The following is a 14,290-nucleotide window of genomic DNA, read 5'->3' as shown; positions in this document are numbered from 1 at the left end:
ATCTTTTCTCCTTCTAGTGGATTTATCTCAGATGTTTGTCATCAAGACAAAAGGTGAATGCTTACCAGCTTTCAGTTGTGTTTGTTCCTGAATCTATTTATGACAGGTTTACCTGTCATAATCATTTAACTTAATGCTGTATTATGTAAACCATGAAATAAGTGGAAGAGGGTTTTTATTTCTGTGAAGACTAAGTTGAATGTTTTAGTAGAAATAGATAGGGTTGAATCACCAAGATCAATGACTTAGAATTAAATGTGCTAATAGTGGGTGGGTGCCAGGAATCATAAACATCTATGTGCTTGCTACTCAAAGTGTGGTCCATGGACCAGGAGCCCCAGCATCACCTGGAAGTCTGATAGAAATGCCAAATGTCAGAGTCCCCTCCACATCTACTGATCAGAGTCTGCCCTGTTACAAGATCCCCAAGAGATTTACATATACTTTAAAATAAAAAAAAAATACTTTTCAAATAAAAAATTCTGACACTACATTAAAAGACTGGCGAGTGGATGTATGTTTTTGTGTTTTCAATGAAAGTAAAATGTAATGACATTGTATTATAATCTCTCCCCTTAATGAACGTTTTTCATTTTTCATTATTGGATGCAGGTCTGGACTGTGTTAGATAAGAGAGATTCTTCTCTCATTCCTATTTCCTTGGATTAGCACCATTTTTCATCTGAAGTTTTAAAAGTACTAGCATAGAGTTATGTTCAATTCTAATCTTTTTTAATAATGCAGATATGGACAGTTTTTAATTTCTAATGCTTTCATTTGTGTCTTATTGCTGTTTTGTATTTTGGTTTTTGTTTTACACTTGTTCAGAGTAGCCACAAATTTGTTTAAATTATGTTTTTTGCTCAAAGTACTATCTTTTGTTGTTTTTGTTTTCTGTTTCACTGATTTTTACTTTTACTTTATCATTTCCTTACTTCCACTATCTTTGAAAATCTTTTATTATCATTTTTTCTGCCTCTCTTATTTTCCAACACCAGGATTGAAAGCTACAAGGGTTCCTCTAATGATTGCTTTGTCCACATCCTCCATGATGTAGAACTCACATGGGCATTTATTTCTAAATCCACAATGCATAGATTTAGTGTTAGATTTCTTTTTATTTCAAAGGGATTTGTCTGTTGCTATAACAGATTATATTAAAGACTGGGAAATTTATAAAGAAAAGAGGTTTATTTTGGATCCCAGTTCTCGAGACTGGGAAGTCCAAGAATTTGGTGCCAGTAAGGGCTTTATGCTGCTATAACTCATGGTGGAAAGTGGAAGGGCAATTGGCCTGCGTGAAAGAGAGGGGTCATGAGGAGCAGTCTCCCTCTATAGCAACCTGCTCTCATGGTAGCTAATCCAGCCCCACAAGAGCTCACACACTCAAGAAAGGCATTCACCTGCTCATGAGGACTCTTCCCATAACCCAGGCATCTCTCAGGAGATCCCAGGACCTTGCAACACACTTATACAGGGGACCAAATTTCTTTTTTTTTCTTCCTATTTTTATATTATACATACTGGTGAAATTTGCACACAATATAACAATATAATCTGGCCACTATCATTTCCTAGTACTTACCCCTTCCTCCCTTTCTTTCTCCCCACTGGTCTCTTTCCTCTACTAAGGAACCAAATTGCAACATGAGTTTTGTCAGAGACAAACTACATTTGAAACCATAGAAGTTGTATTTTTAAATCTTGAAATGAACAATTTTCTAGCCTCTCAATATTATCCTTTTTTCCTTCTCTTTTGCAGTCTCTTCAGAATGTGACTAATATAATTTTTGAATTTTGAAGTTCACCAAGATGTTCTACTTTAGCAACAATTTTAGTAAATGTTCTATTGGTGTTTGAAAAGAAGATACGGTTTCCTTTGGCATAAAAATTGTGTCTGCATGTATGTATTTACACATATGTATAAATCAAGCTTGTTGACCATGCTATTCCAGTTTTATCATCCTTTGGTGTCTCACGGCAGATACCATTAACTTCAATCCCAAGAGTCATTCTACACCACTGATCTTTGAGCACATACCTTAATTATTTTAGGGTGGGTAGTAACATCCCTAAGCTAGGAGATAAGTCAAGATTAAATCTAGTCCAGCATTTACCAACAGAGACAAAGCTTTCTTTTCCCCCTTCTGCTTGTGATGCTTCAATATAGCAGATCTAGAGCTATGGCAGCCACCTTGTGATGTTGAGGCATCTTTACTCATTTTGAAAGCTCATTCACTCACCCCTATTTAGTGTGTTCTGGTTTGTTTGTTTGTTTTTAAGAATCCATCCTAGATGATCTGGGAGTGTAAGTACCTACTGCTTTCTTACTCCCACTCCCCATTTCATTGACCTTGGGCCTGATCTTCCCAAACCCTCCTACCTTCAGGGCATCTTCTGCATTTATTTTGTTCCTGATTGTTTCTGGTGGGATCTGATCCCCTCTGCCTCCTGTCTTTCAGAAATCATTCCAAAGCTCTACTGCTGATCACTGAATTCTTTCATTTCCCTGCAACATCAAGGATTTATTCTTTTTCATTTTTTTCTCTTTTTTCTTTTTTTGTCTTTTTGTGGGAAATAGAATTAAAATGATGGTGGATTTATGAACTCAGTCACTCATCGTCATTCAATTTTAACTGTAAAATTAATAATTCATTCTTTAGACATGTATGGGGCAATAATGGTCTCCAAATGATTCCATTGGGGTTCAGAAATATACTGATTGCATTTCTACCCTTCCCCCTCCCTCCCTTGGGCTGTTTACATTCCTTAATGTGTTAGACCTTTTGCTGAAACTATTTAAAATATGCACGATCTTCTAAGAAGGTCCCTAGCCAAAAACAGAGGAAAAAGTAGAAATATGCACTGCACCAGAGGCTCCGGCCAGTGGGCCATCCAATTGCTGTTCAACCTGGGTTTGCATGATTGCAATTACACGCCCCCAACCTTGTCCCAATTCCTTGACAATATTTTATGCAAATAAAAATTTGCTCTCACAGGCACATACCAGGCAGATTTGTTTAAAGTAGAGGATGTACCAAAACAAAATGACAGAGCCACAGGAGTCTGCACCCCTGGCTCAGGTCCATGAGGTAGGCTTCTGGGCTCCTGAACAAAATCCCCCCCCCATATCCTACAGGATCAGGGCTCCATAGCAGCCCAGTTAAATGCTTTAGGTGCCTCAGAGCCAATGTCCACTCTCCCTATGCCAGCCCTTGAGCTTCTACAGATGCCATGTCCTTGACCTTGAGATGGTGAACTAGCGCTGTCAGCTTCCTAGTGCTGTTTTGATGACTAAATGACATGCACACATATGGCACTCTTCAGGCTATGACCTTTGTTCTCATTGTGACCCTGGAGGACCTGTCTCTGCAACCAGCTTCACATTCTGAAATGAAGCCTAGAAGCCTCCATCATCAGTGGGAGCCACCAGCAGCTCATACATCGTTCATCTTTTCTACAGATAACAGTGAAATGGATACACAGGTCACACTGCCTGATGAGCTGTGTATCTAGCTCACGCTTCACAAGCACCTATGTTAATGCTATGGCGTGGCTGTGAGAGGTCCCTGAAAGCTCCTGAGCAGGAGGTGTAGTGATTCCATCATGAGAACAGTAACCTATTTAGTGGATTAATCCACTTGGTGGGTTAAAATCAGCTAATGGGGATGTGCCTTGGGGATTATATATTTTGTTCCTGCTCATCTCCCCCCTCTGCCCTCTCTCCCTCCCTCCTCTCCACTCTCTTCTTGGAATGCCTCTAACTGAGCAGCTTTCCTCCACCATGCCCTTCTGCCATGATGTTCTGCCTCTTCTCAGGCCCAGAGCTAGGAAGTTATGAAGTTACCTAATCATGGCCTGAACTTCTGAAAGCATGGTTTGCCTCCTCTAAGTGGCTCTTGTCAGGTATTTTGGTCACAACTTATATGGGTGTGTTTCTGGGGGTACCACCTGTTTGTGCATACAGATAGTCCCTTACTTAACCATTTTTTGATGAAGGTGTACCCACATGACCATTCTATTTTTCACTTTCAGTACAGTCATTTGAAAAATCATATGAGATCCTCCATATTCTACTATGGAATGGGCTTTATGGTAGATTGTCTTGATCAACTGTAGGCTAAGTATCCTGAGCAAGTTCAAGGTAAGCAAGGCAGAGCTGTGGTGTTTGGTAGGTTCATTGTAGTGAATGTACTGTTAACTTTGGATATTTTTAACATACTATGGATTAATTGGGATGTGGCCCCATAATAAGTAGAATAATATTTCTCTATATACATGTAGGCAAGTGTGTAGGCACATATTTCTATGTGTGTATGTGTGTTCATGTTTTATATGAAGATGTACCTGTGTATATGTGTGCATGAATATGTGTATATCTGTAGGTCAGTAATGTGTGTAAGGCTATATGACATGCACATGGTCCTGTATGTATTTATATCTGTCTTGGGGGCAGAATCATGACATCAGGGCAGAAATCTGAGTGTTTTATTCCTCCAATCCATCCTCTCACAAATTTGTCAGTTAACACACACAAAAAAAAAAATCAGCAGAAATCATTGTCAAATACAGCTATGCTGAGACTCATCCCCACATTGTCCAAGGGGATGTTCCAACTGGCTTCACAGGGTTTGCATTAGCATAAATATTACATTAACAGGACTGCTTAGCATGTGCTTATCTCTCAAGAGACTCCAACACAATCCTTGAAACACAGAAGCTTGACAAATGTGGATCACATTTAAATAAAATATCAAGACAACTCAGTTCAGTGACTGACAGCCAGAGGGGGAGGGAGGCACAGATTATAATTTCTTCTTAAAGAAAAAAAATTATTACTAAAATATTTATGGACCAGTTTCCTAAATTGCTTTATAATGTATAGAGGAAATTATCCTTTAAACATATTCCATAAAATGAATGTCCTTTTAAAGCCATAATCAATTTTCTTTCCATCTATTACATCATGTCTCCAAGTTGTCATGAGTTATAGTCTCTTCCCTAAACTCTTCTTTCCTCCCAAATTACTATAAAATTCAATTATGACCTAATATTTGGTATATCATATAATTGGAGAAGCTGCCTAGAGAAAGCTAAGCAGAAATGTATTTATTTATCATTATATTTATTATCAATTTGGTGGCAAAGGTTTTCTAAGCCAAGGAGGCATATTTTAATTGTGTGTCCAAGATCCTCAAACACAATAGGCAGGTTACGTGGAATGTCATTGTCTTGTCAATATTTTCACAGAAATGTTCACTTGGTGTGCAGATATGTAGCAATAGGTGGTTTCCAATCCATCACGGTATCCATTCTTGTTCACCTGAAAAAAAAAAAAAAAAAAAAAAAAAAACCAACAGAACCTACTTGAGCCCCTTCAAGTAGGATGCACAAGAGGCATTGAAAGGGCTTGGGATATCTTTCAGAAGCCAGCTGCCCATTCCCCTCTCCTCAGTGAAGTCAATACATGGATGAAGTGATCTGAACCCACATTGCCATAGAAAACAAATTTCATGTATGTTGGCCAGAAAAAACAACAGTTTCCTCTCATCTCTGCCTTCCAGATGCTGCCAGGGAGCCTCTGAACCCCAGGCACATCAGTCACCAGGATGGTGCTGGTGTCAGCCTCTCAACTTTAGGAGGAGGCAAGGTAGGTCACATGCAAATCATTCTACCCACATTGACCGCATAGAAGGTTCCACAGCCGACACTTCCTGTGTTAGCAGGAAGTGCCCACCAGGAGACCACTCTCTCACAAGGATGCTAGCTTTACCCCTATGCTAATTATAGGTAATCTAGAACCATGGGTGTCCAAAGTGGTAGTCCCCAGCCACACATGGCCACTGCATAGCTGAATTGGCTGATTCTGAATTGAGACACGTTCTAGGTATAAAATGTGCACCAGACCCCAAAGCTTGGGTACAAAACCAACAAAAGCACCTCAATTGTTACACCGATTACACATTGGAATTATAATATGTGGGGTTTACAGGATTAAATAAAGTACATTATTAAAATCAATTTTATATCAGCAGAACTGATAGAAAAAATATAGTTCGTACATACAGTGAAATATTATTTTCCTTTAAAAAGGAAAGAAATTCTGACATATATTACAATATGATTGATCCTTGATGATATTGTGCTAAATGGAATAAGTCAATACTCAAAGAAAAAAATACTGAATGATTCTATTTATGTGAGATCCCCAGAGTCCTCAACCCTAATCCTCACCCTGATTTAGAAGAGGTGTGTGTGAGAGAGATTAACTGTGCATGAACAAACTAGAATCAACAATAAAAATGTCAAATGGTAGGTGTCCTCTCACTGCATCCAGCTAAATAAAATGTTGCTTTAGATACAAAAAATCTTTTAAAACTAAAATTGTACTTATTTTTGCTAAATAAGTAGATTTTAGCTGCTCATGTTTAAAAACTAATTATGTGAGATTATGTGTTAATCGGCTTCACTACAGTAATGATTTTATTTTTTATATGTATCCCATAGAATCATTTGGTAAGCCACAAATGTACACAATAAAACATTTTTTACAATGTTGTTTTGAACACATATTAAATTTCTGTATACATTTGGATCTATCTCAAGTCAACTGATCTGTTTCATTTTTTCCTGCCAATTCTATTCTATTGGGTTACAGTAGTATTATATTGTTTCTATCATATTTTATATTATTATTTTATCTTTTATTATCTTACATTATATTGTTTTACCTTATTATATTGTTTTACTTTAGATAGAGCAAGACACCCAACTCTATATTTCTGGTCTAAAATTTTCTTAACAATTTTTACATATTTATTTTTTATAACAAATTTAAAATACTTTCTGTTAATTCCAATAAAATCCATTGAAATGATACTGGGAATTGCATCACCTCTGTAAAATAAATATATAAAAATTATTAATATTTTCAGTATATTATACATATGAATAATAAACATAAAATTTAATTAGATATGATGTTTGCACATGTATTTATCAAAGATTTGTGTTTTTAGGCTCTAAGAACTACTCTATATAAGCCCAGGATGCCTCTCCATGTATTCAGTAACTAGTTTACACTCTACAAAGACATTTTATATCTTTCTTCTAATGTTTTTTGCATGTATTTGGTGAAAAAAAAAAGAACTTTTTAGAAATTTTATGTTTGGGGAGATATTTTATTCTCATGAAAAAACACATTTCTATTTAAAAATAAATGATGTCATTTTTAAAATCCATTGAATTTGTTTCCAGACACTTCTTTCTATATTCCAATTCTGTTATTTATTTTAGCAAAAGCTCTTCAGTTTTCTAAACATATGTTCTTATCATCAGTAAAATAGAAGATCAAATTCCCTGGACTTCTGATGTTTACTTCATAAGATATAAACTCCTTAAAGGCAGGATTTTATTTAGTTCTTCAATAACATATCTCAAGCTGGCAAGCTGGGCACATACTAAACACTCAGTACTCAGAATACTCAGTAAGTACTATTCATAAGGAAGAAAGGAAGGAAGAAAGAGATGGAGAGGAGAGAAAGGAAGAAAGGGAGGGAACAAAAGAGAGAGAGGAGCTCCATATTTCACTGTACACAGTCATGTTCATCTTTGGGTTTTAATAAGTCTCTTAATCATATATAGACAACAAACCATGGGGCCATCTTGGTGCCTGGCCCTTGACATCCAACCTTGATTAAGGACCCTCATGACAGCCTCTGGCATCTCCAGCTATTACCACTAACAAAATAGGTCCCTGCCCCCAAATTCCAAGGCCTGTACCTTCCTCTTCAGCAATAACATGGAACAGAAGCTGGCACCTGATGAGCACCACTCTGTGCCACCCAATGCTGAGTGAATGCTCTGGATACTCTGTCCTGCAAATGTCCTCAGAGCCTGGGGTGGGACTTACTCTGGTTCTTAGGCCTGTCTTCCTCTCACTCCTGGTTAACATTTTTATTGGAATTAACAGTCCCACAGAGGAAGCACTGCTTCTTTAACTAGGAAGCACACCACAAAAAGTAGATTTTGTTCCACTGTCACATTCTCCAAGTTAGCCTGACCTGCTTCACCAAAATTGCTTATTTATTTATTTATTTATTTTCTTTAGACAGAAAAACTAGCCTCAGGAAGACAAAAATTTCTTCTGTTGAGTGCAACCCAAAGGTAATACTGTCAGTTCTGAAATCATTTTCAAAAGTGACATTTTAAAACTCTGAGAATTCCTCAAAAAAATTAAGCATAGAATTTACCACATGATCCAGCTAAGAATTGAAAGCAAGGACTTGGGCAACTATTTTCACATTCAGCCTCATAGCAGCATCATTCACAGTAACCAAGAAGTAGAAACAACCCATGTCCATCGACCAGTGAATGGATAAATGAAGTGTGACATATACGTATGTGGAATATTATCAACCTTGAAAAAGGGATTGGAACTTGGATAGATGCCACAATGCAGATGAACTTGGAAGATACTACTGTAAGTGAATGAAACTAGTCACAGTAGGACAAATACTGTGTGATTCCATTTAAATGAGACAACTAGAGTAGTTAAATCTATAGAGACAGAAAATAGAATGGTGAGTACCAGGGACTGGGGGAGAGGTGGGGAGTTTGTGTTTAATAGAAGCAGAGTTTCAATTTGAGAAGACGGAAAGTGCTGGAGAAACATAGGAATGGAGTAACAATGAAATAAAATGTACTCAGTGCCACTGCTTTGTATGCTTCAAATGATTCAAATGGCAAGTTTTATGTCATGTCTATTTTACCACATCAAAGAAATGTTTTGACCAGGGCAATGTGCCTGGCACCTCCTAGTGACTCCTGCAGGTCAGTGTTAGTTCAGAAGGAAGCAGTGGAAAGCAGAGGTTCTAGACCCAGGCAGCCTTCAAGCTCTGGTCCCAGAGTTTCTCAGCTGTGTGACCACGGGAAAGTCACCTCACCTCCTGAGCACAGTTTATCTCCAATTGCCCAGCACGGAGCCTCCCTCAAGGCCAGTGGGTGGTAAATAGGCATGGTGACAAGACACAGAGTAACCCCTGGGATCTCAAGTCTTGGGGATTACTGACAGCTGGTTCTCTAGAAAGAGAGACCCACTTCTCTGATTGTTCTGTATCTAATTTCCTTTGAACTTTTAGATGCAACAACTAATACAACCTTGGATATTTCATGCCTTTCTCAAAAGCTACAGTAACTAAGAGAATGAGTACTGGTATGAAGAGTGACAAATAATTTCATGAAATAAAATGGAGAGTCTTCACAGGTATAGTCAAAGGGTTTCCAACGAGAGCATCAAGACAACCCACTGCAAGTGTTGCAGGATGATCAGAATGAAGTGGAGCCTCCTACCTCCCCCATTTACAAAAGCAACTCAACGCGGATCATCTAACAAGGAGGAGAACCCAAGCCACAAGACTCTGAAAACACTGTTGGAATAAATCTTCATGATAGTGGGTTAGACCATCATTTCTTAGCTATCACCAAAATCATAGCAATGAGAGAGAAAAAAGTATAAATTGGAGCTTGCCCAACCATAAATTCTTGTGCTACAAACAACACCATCAAGGAACTGAAAAGACAGTGATCAGAATAAGATATGATGTATCGGAGACACACAGAACTGATATCTAGAATACATAGAGAACTGAGATCCATACATATACACACATCTATTTAGCATATACAGCATATATATTTTATATATGGATCTGGCACTTCAGAGAAAGAGAAAGGTGGGATGCCAACCAAGAGATGAGTGGGGGTCAACTGTCCATGTCACTAGGATCACCAGGCAAAGCTTAAAGCCTGAGAGATGGAGACCTGAGAACCCAGCATTTAAAGAATCAGTGGAAAAGCAGTTTGCTAATGTGAGGATCTAGGAAGAAAAAAAAAGCAAGCCATCAAAGAAAGTGAAAGCAGAGCATCTAGAGATGCCTGAAGTCTCACAGCAGGATGGGTCCTGATGAAATGTGCATTGTGATAGAGTAAGGTAAATACGATGATGGAGAAAGGGGACACCTTATAAGGTAAAAAAAAAAAAAAAAAGCTTACCATTATGTACGCTATTTTTAAAATTTTGTTCCATTTTGTTTTAAATGCCAGTTACATCTCAATATATTATTATTTTTTTTTGTACCAGGGATTAAACCCAAGGGTGCTCAACCTCTAAGCCACATCCCCAGCCCTCTTTATTTTTTATTTAGAAATAGGAATTTGCTAAGTTTCTGAGGCTGGTGTTGAACTCACGATTTTCCTGCCTCAGTCTTCCAAGCGTCTGGGATTACAGATGTCTACCACCATGCCCAGCTCACTACATCATGTCCCACTTGTGGGTCCTAATGACATTTTGAAAAAATTCACTGTAACAGGTTGCCTACCATGTCCGCAAACCATGCATGCAGCCATCTCATGCCCGGGGCCTTCTGGGAGCGCTGTCCCTGTGTGCAGGAAAATCTCCAGAAATGCAGGCTGCATTTTCTGGCTGCATCTGGTGGAACAAGAGAAGGGCATATGCAGAAGATTAGTGGACATAGAGGGTATGCCCAGCGGAGCAGTGGCTCCATGGGAAAGGTCATGTGTTTTCAGGCTGTGCCCTCAAAGGACAGGGACCCTTTGTGGTGTTCCTCCATTCAGAAAGTCCTATGACCTATGTCCCATAGGGGTGCCTGAGTCTTTGCAGGAAGGGAACATTGCTGCCACTAGGGCATATTTACCCCTGCCATCCCCAGCCTGGGGAATGATATAGGAGTCTGGAGGCAGATGTCCCTCCTGTCCGAGAGAGCCCTGAGTCCCTTCTGTGCCTTGGTGGTCTCTGCTTCAGTCCAGGCACCAGCTCAGGGCAGAGAGGGAGGCAGCTTTGGTCAAACTTCATCACAAAACCAAACCAACAGAACAGGATGAAGAAGAACATGAGTGCACTCTCATCCCATGTAAAAGGGCCATTTACCACCTGCACAGAGGAAGGCTAAACTACTCCTGGCCATCTGCCTTTCTGAATCTTTTTTTTAAGCTTAGAGAACTTTTCAATGATCTATTGAGAAAGTTTTTTTTTGGAAATTGAAGAGCGGTGGGTACAGGCACCCTTTGATGCTGACACACACACACACACACATACGTCCTAAGTAGAAATGAGAGCAAACAACTTGGGAACATATTTCAAAAACGGTTCTACCAGGTTCAGCATTGCTCACCAGGCAAAAGATGAATCATTAGGATCAGAGAACATCACTTTTAATTTTCAGTTATATTTTATGGACTCTGTGAAAGTCAGAGTGTTCTAGCAAGTTCACATGGAAATGTGTTCATGAGGCATCCAGGAAACAGTTCCAGGAAACATCACAGTATGCCTTCCTTCCTTCCTTCCTTCCTTCTTCCTGTCTTCCTTCCAGGAAGAAGCAATTGATCCAAATAAATAGAATGGGGAAGGGCTTCCTGGAGGAGGGGATTCACATTGGGATCTGCAAGATCACCTTCATGGGGAAGGGAGTTGCAGGGTGTGGGTGGGGAGGGGGGATCATCTCAGGCCTAGAATAAACAGGAGAAAGCAGGAAGACTTCAAGGACAAAAGTACAACCATTGATGAAAGATCTTAATTGGCTTATTTTCAATTCTAGAATCAAGCAATGCTTCGTTCTGCAAAATACAGTCCTGATGGGTTGTGCAGAAGAGTTTGGTTTTATAGATAGAAAAGTGGTGAAGAAAATAAAAATTTAAAAAAGAAAACGAAAACTCAGGAGGTGGAATCTTCATTTCAAAATTACTTTCCTGGTAAGCCAGGGACAGGGGGAGAGAACAATAGGAAAATAACTGGTTTGTCCACATCAAGTTATTTCAGGTTGATTTTTCATGTAAGGATTAAGGCAGAGAGAACTTCAGTATCATGCCAATTAAAACTGCTGGTCTGAGGAATTTGGCTGTTATCTCTCTAATCCTGAGTTCTTGGAAAGTCAGAGAACAGCTTAGTTTCAGCCTGGTGACAGGGTGACTCCATTTTGAGTTTTTGACTGGTATGATGGGGCCCAGGGCAGGAGCCTCATCCAAAACAACAGCCTCCTGTTATTTTTATGTAACAGGGCTCCTATGGGATTGTGGAGGAGGTTCCCAGGCAGTGTCCTGGGTGAGCAGGAGAAGCTGCATCACAGATAATGCCTCTGCATGCAGGTACTGAAGCACACCTTTATCAAGGCAGTAGCCTTGGGCTCCTGGGTAACAGGAAAACCAAGAAACACAGATTGCAAAGCCAGTCCAACCCCAACATGGTGTGCGTGTTTCACATTGGCCGGGAACTACATCCCTGCCTCCTCATTGTCACATGACATCTCTGTTTTCTGTATTCAGAAGTAAAAATAATGAAAGAGAGGTGACAGATGTCCCACCACTGAATTCTTGGAATGAGGCTTTTCTCCACCTTGGTGGAGTAGCAGAAGCAGAAAGCAACTGAGCCCTGGTACTGTCATTCTAGCAGCTCATGAAATGTATCTCAAGCTTGTAAAATTTCCATTTCAAAAGGTAAATTCTGTTCCTTGGTTGAAATAAGAATGCATGCACTAATGTCTCTTTCAAGATCAAACACCAAGCCAAAGTGGAACCTGATATCTCTCACTTCCCTGTAGGAGTCTTTCCCCAAGGACAACCCCGGTGAACCCCCCAAATCCTCATAACCCCTTCTCTGGAATTGCTGATAGGGGGTCAGGATTGCCATCCCATAATATTCCACTTTGTTAAAATGGTCAAGAAGGTGTCAGATCTAACTGCTTCTTGGGGTTTTCATTTCTTTTTCTGTGATATCTCTGAATAAGTGAAATTAAACTATTAACATCAAATGTGAGTTAATTTTTTAATATATACTTGTTGATAAAATATTAACTTCAAGTAAAATTCTCTCTGGTTTATCTCTTACCAATTTAATTGACAGGGTCACAGACACAGAACCTAAGAGGGTAGAGGAAATGCTTTCCTCCCCCACACCCGTCCCCCTGCTCCCCCAATGTTGCATCTGGAATGAATCTGTAACCTACTTTAGCCAGCCAAGTGTGGCTGGTGACTCTGCCTGGACTGTGCTTGATGCTCACAGAGGGGGTGACTGCTCTTGTGCCCTTGAGACTCTGGAGCCACCCTGGAAGCAGGCCAAATCTAGCCCACTGCCTGTTGTTGTGAATAAAGTGTCATCGTGGTCACCCATGACCATCTTCTTGCACTGTCTATGGCTATGTCACGAGAGAGAGAGAAACGTGGGTGACAAGACCACATGGCCTACAAAGCTCAAATAGTTGGTTCTTTACAGGAAAGTATGACAACTCCTGAATTGAAAAGTTGGTCTACCTGCTAGAGAGACTCCACAGAGAGGCCTTAGGACTACAGAGGGAAAGAGGCACAGCATTTCCCTGGTGATCAGCCCTATTGCCATTGAACCACTAACAGGAGGGATCCCAAGGGGGACCAGCAGAGTTCTCTGACTAGTACCATAAAACCCACGGAACTCGGAACAATGAAATGGTGTCTGTATGTCACTACATCTTGGGCAATTTATTACACAGCAGCGGATAACGGGGTGTCTTTTGGGGAGGAGGAAGATTAGAAATGGAGCCCACATGCTAGGCAAACCCTCAACCACGGAGTTGCACCCACAGCCTGTAGTGGATAACTGGAAGATACTCCCAAACACACACACACACACACACACACACACACACACACACACACACCACTGGGCTGTGACCTTGAACTTGGAACAGAAAGTCAGCACATCCCTGAAGTCAGGTGCCAGGCCACGATGGCATTGAAGCTGTCCACCATCATGGTATAACGGATCACAGTTTTTCTAGAGAAATATCATCACTCATCATGAAACCAGCTACAGAATCACAAGACTTCTGTTTCCTTCACCTTGTACGTCACCCCTGCTCTCTGCAGCAGTTTGACCACACGTGGAACTTGTGGGTTTTGAGCCTTTTTAAAGTGAATCTTATCAATACGAACACACTGAAGACTGGGATGGTTCCCCAGGGTGAGCACCTCTCATTTCTCTTCACATATAATGTCCACTCAGGTATTCTCACAGATCTGTGATTTTACTCTGGGTTTCTAGGATATCTTAAGGAAAAGTGCCCGTGATTTCAAAATGACCATTTTTCTAAAGACATGGTGCACTAGGGATCTAGCCCATGGTCTTAGTGGTATTTTCACTGAAAAATCCATCCAATTATGTCCTTTCTTCAGGGACAGCACAAATCAAAACAAGTACCGATGGTCATAGTTCCTCAATCACATCTGGAGAGCAGGCTCCATG

The 14,290-nt window shown here is 40.0% G+C and overlaps 1 long non-coding RNA gene across 1 annotated transcript; it reads right to left on the bottom strand.

Annotated features, from left to right (window-relative positions):
- Positions 1-5,106: 5,106 nt before the first annotated feature.
- LOC139702198 (uncharacterized) lies at positions 5,107-10,479 on the bottom strand. Its single transcript, XR_011704788.1, has 2 exons — positions 10,380-10,479; positions 5,107-5,323 (listed from the first exon to the last, which is right to left on the bottom strand). It is a non-coding gene; the product is annotated as an uncharacterized lncRNA (long non-coding RNA).
- Positions 10,480-14,290: the final 3,811 nt, after the last annotated feature.

Source organism: Marmota flaviventris, chromosome 16, assembly GCF_047511675.1.
Source record: "Marmota flaviventris isolate mMarFla1 chromosome 16, mMarFla1.hap1, whole genome shotgun sequence".
NCBI lineage: Eukaryota > Metazoa > Chordata > Mammalia > Rodentia > Sciuridae > Marmota > Marmota flaviventris.
The sequence above is the reverse complement of the archived record's forward strand: the minus strand, read 5'-3'. Positions and strand labels throughout refer to the sequence as shown.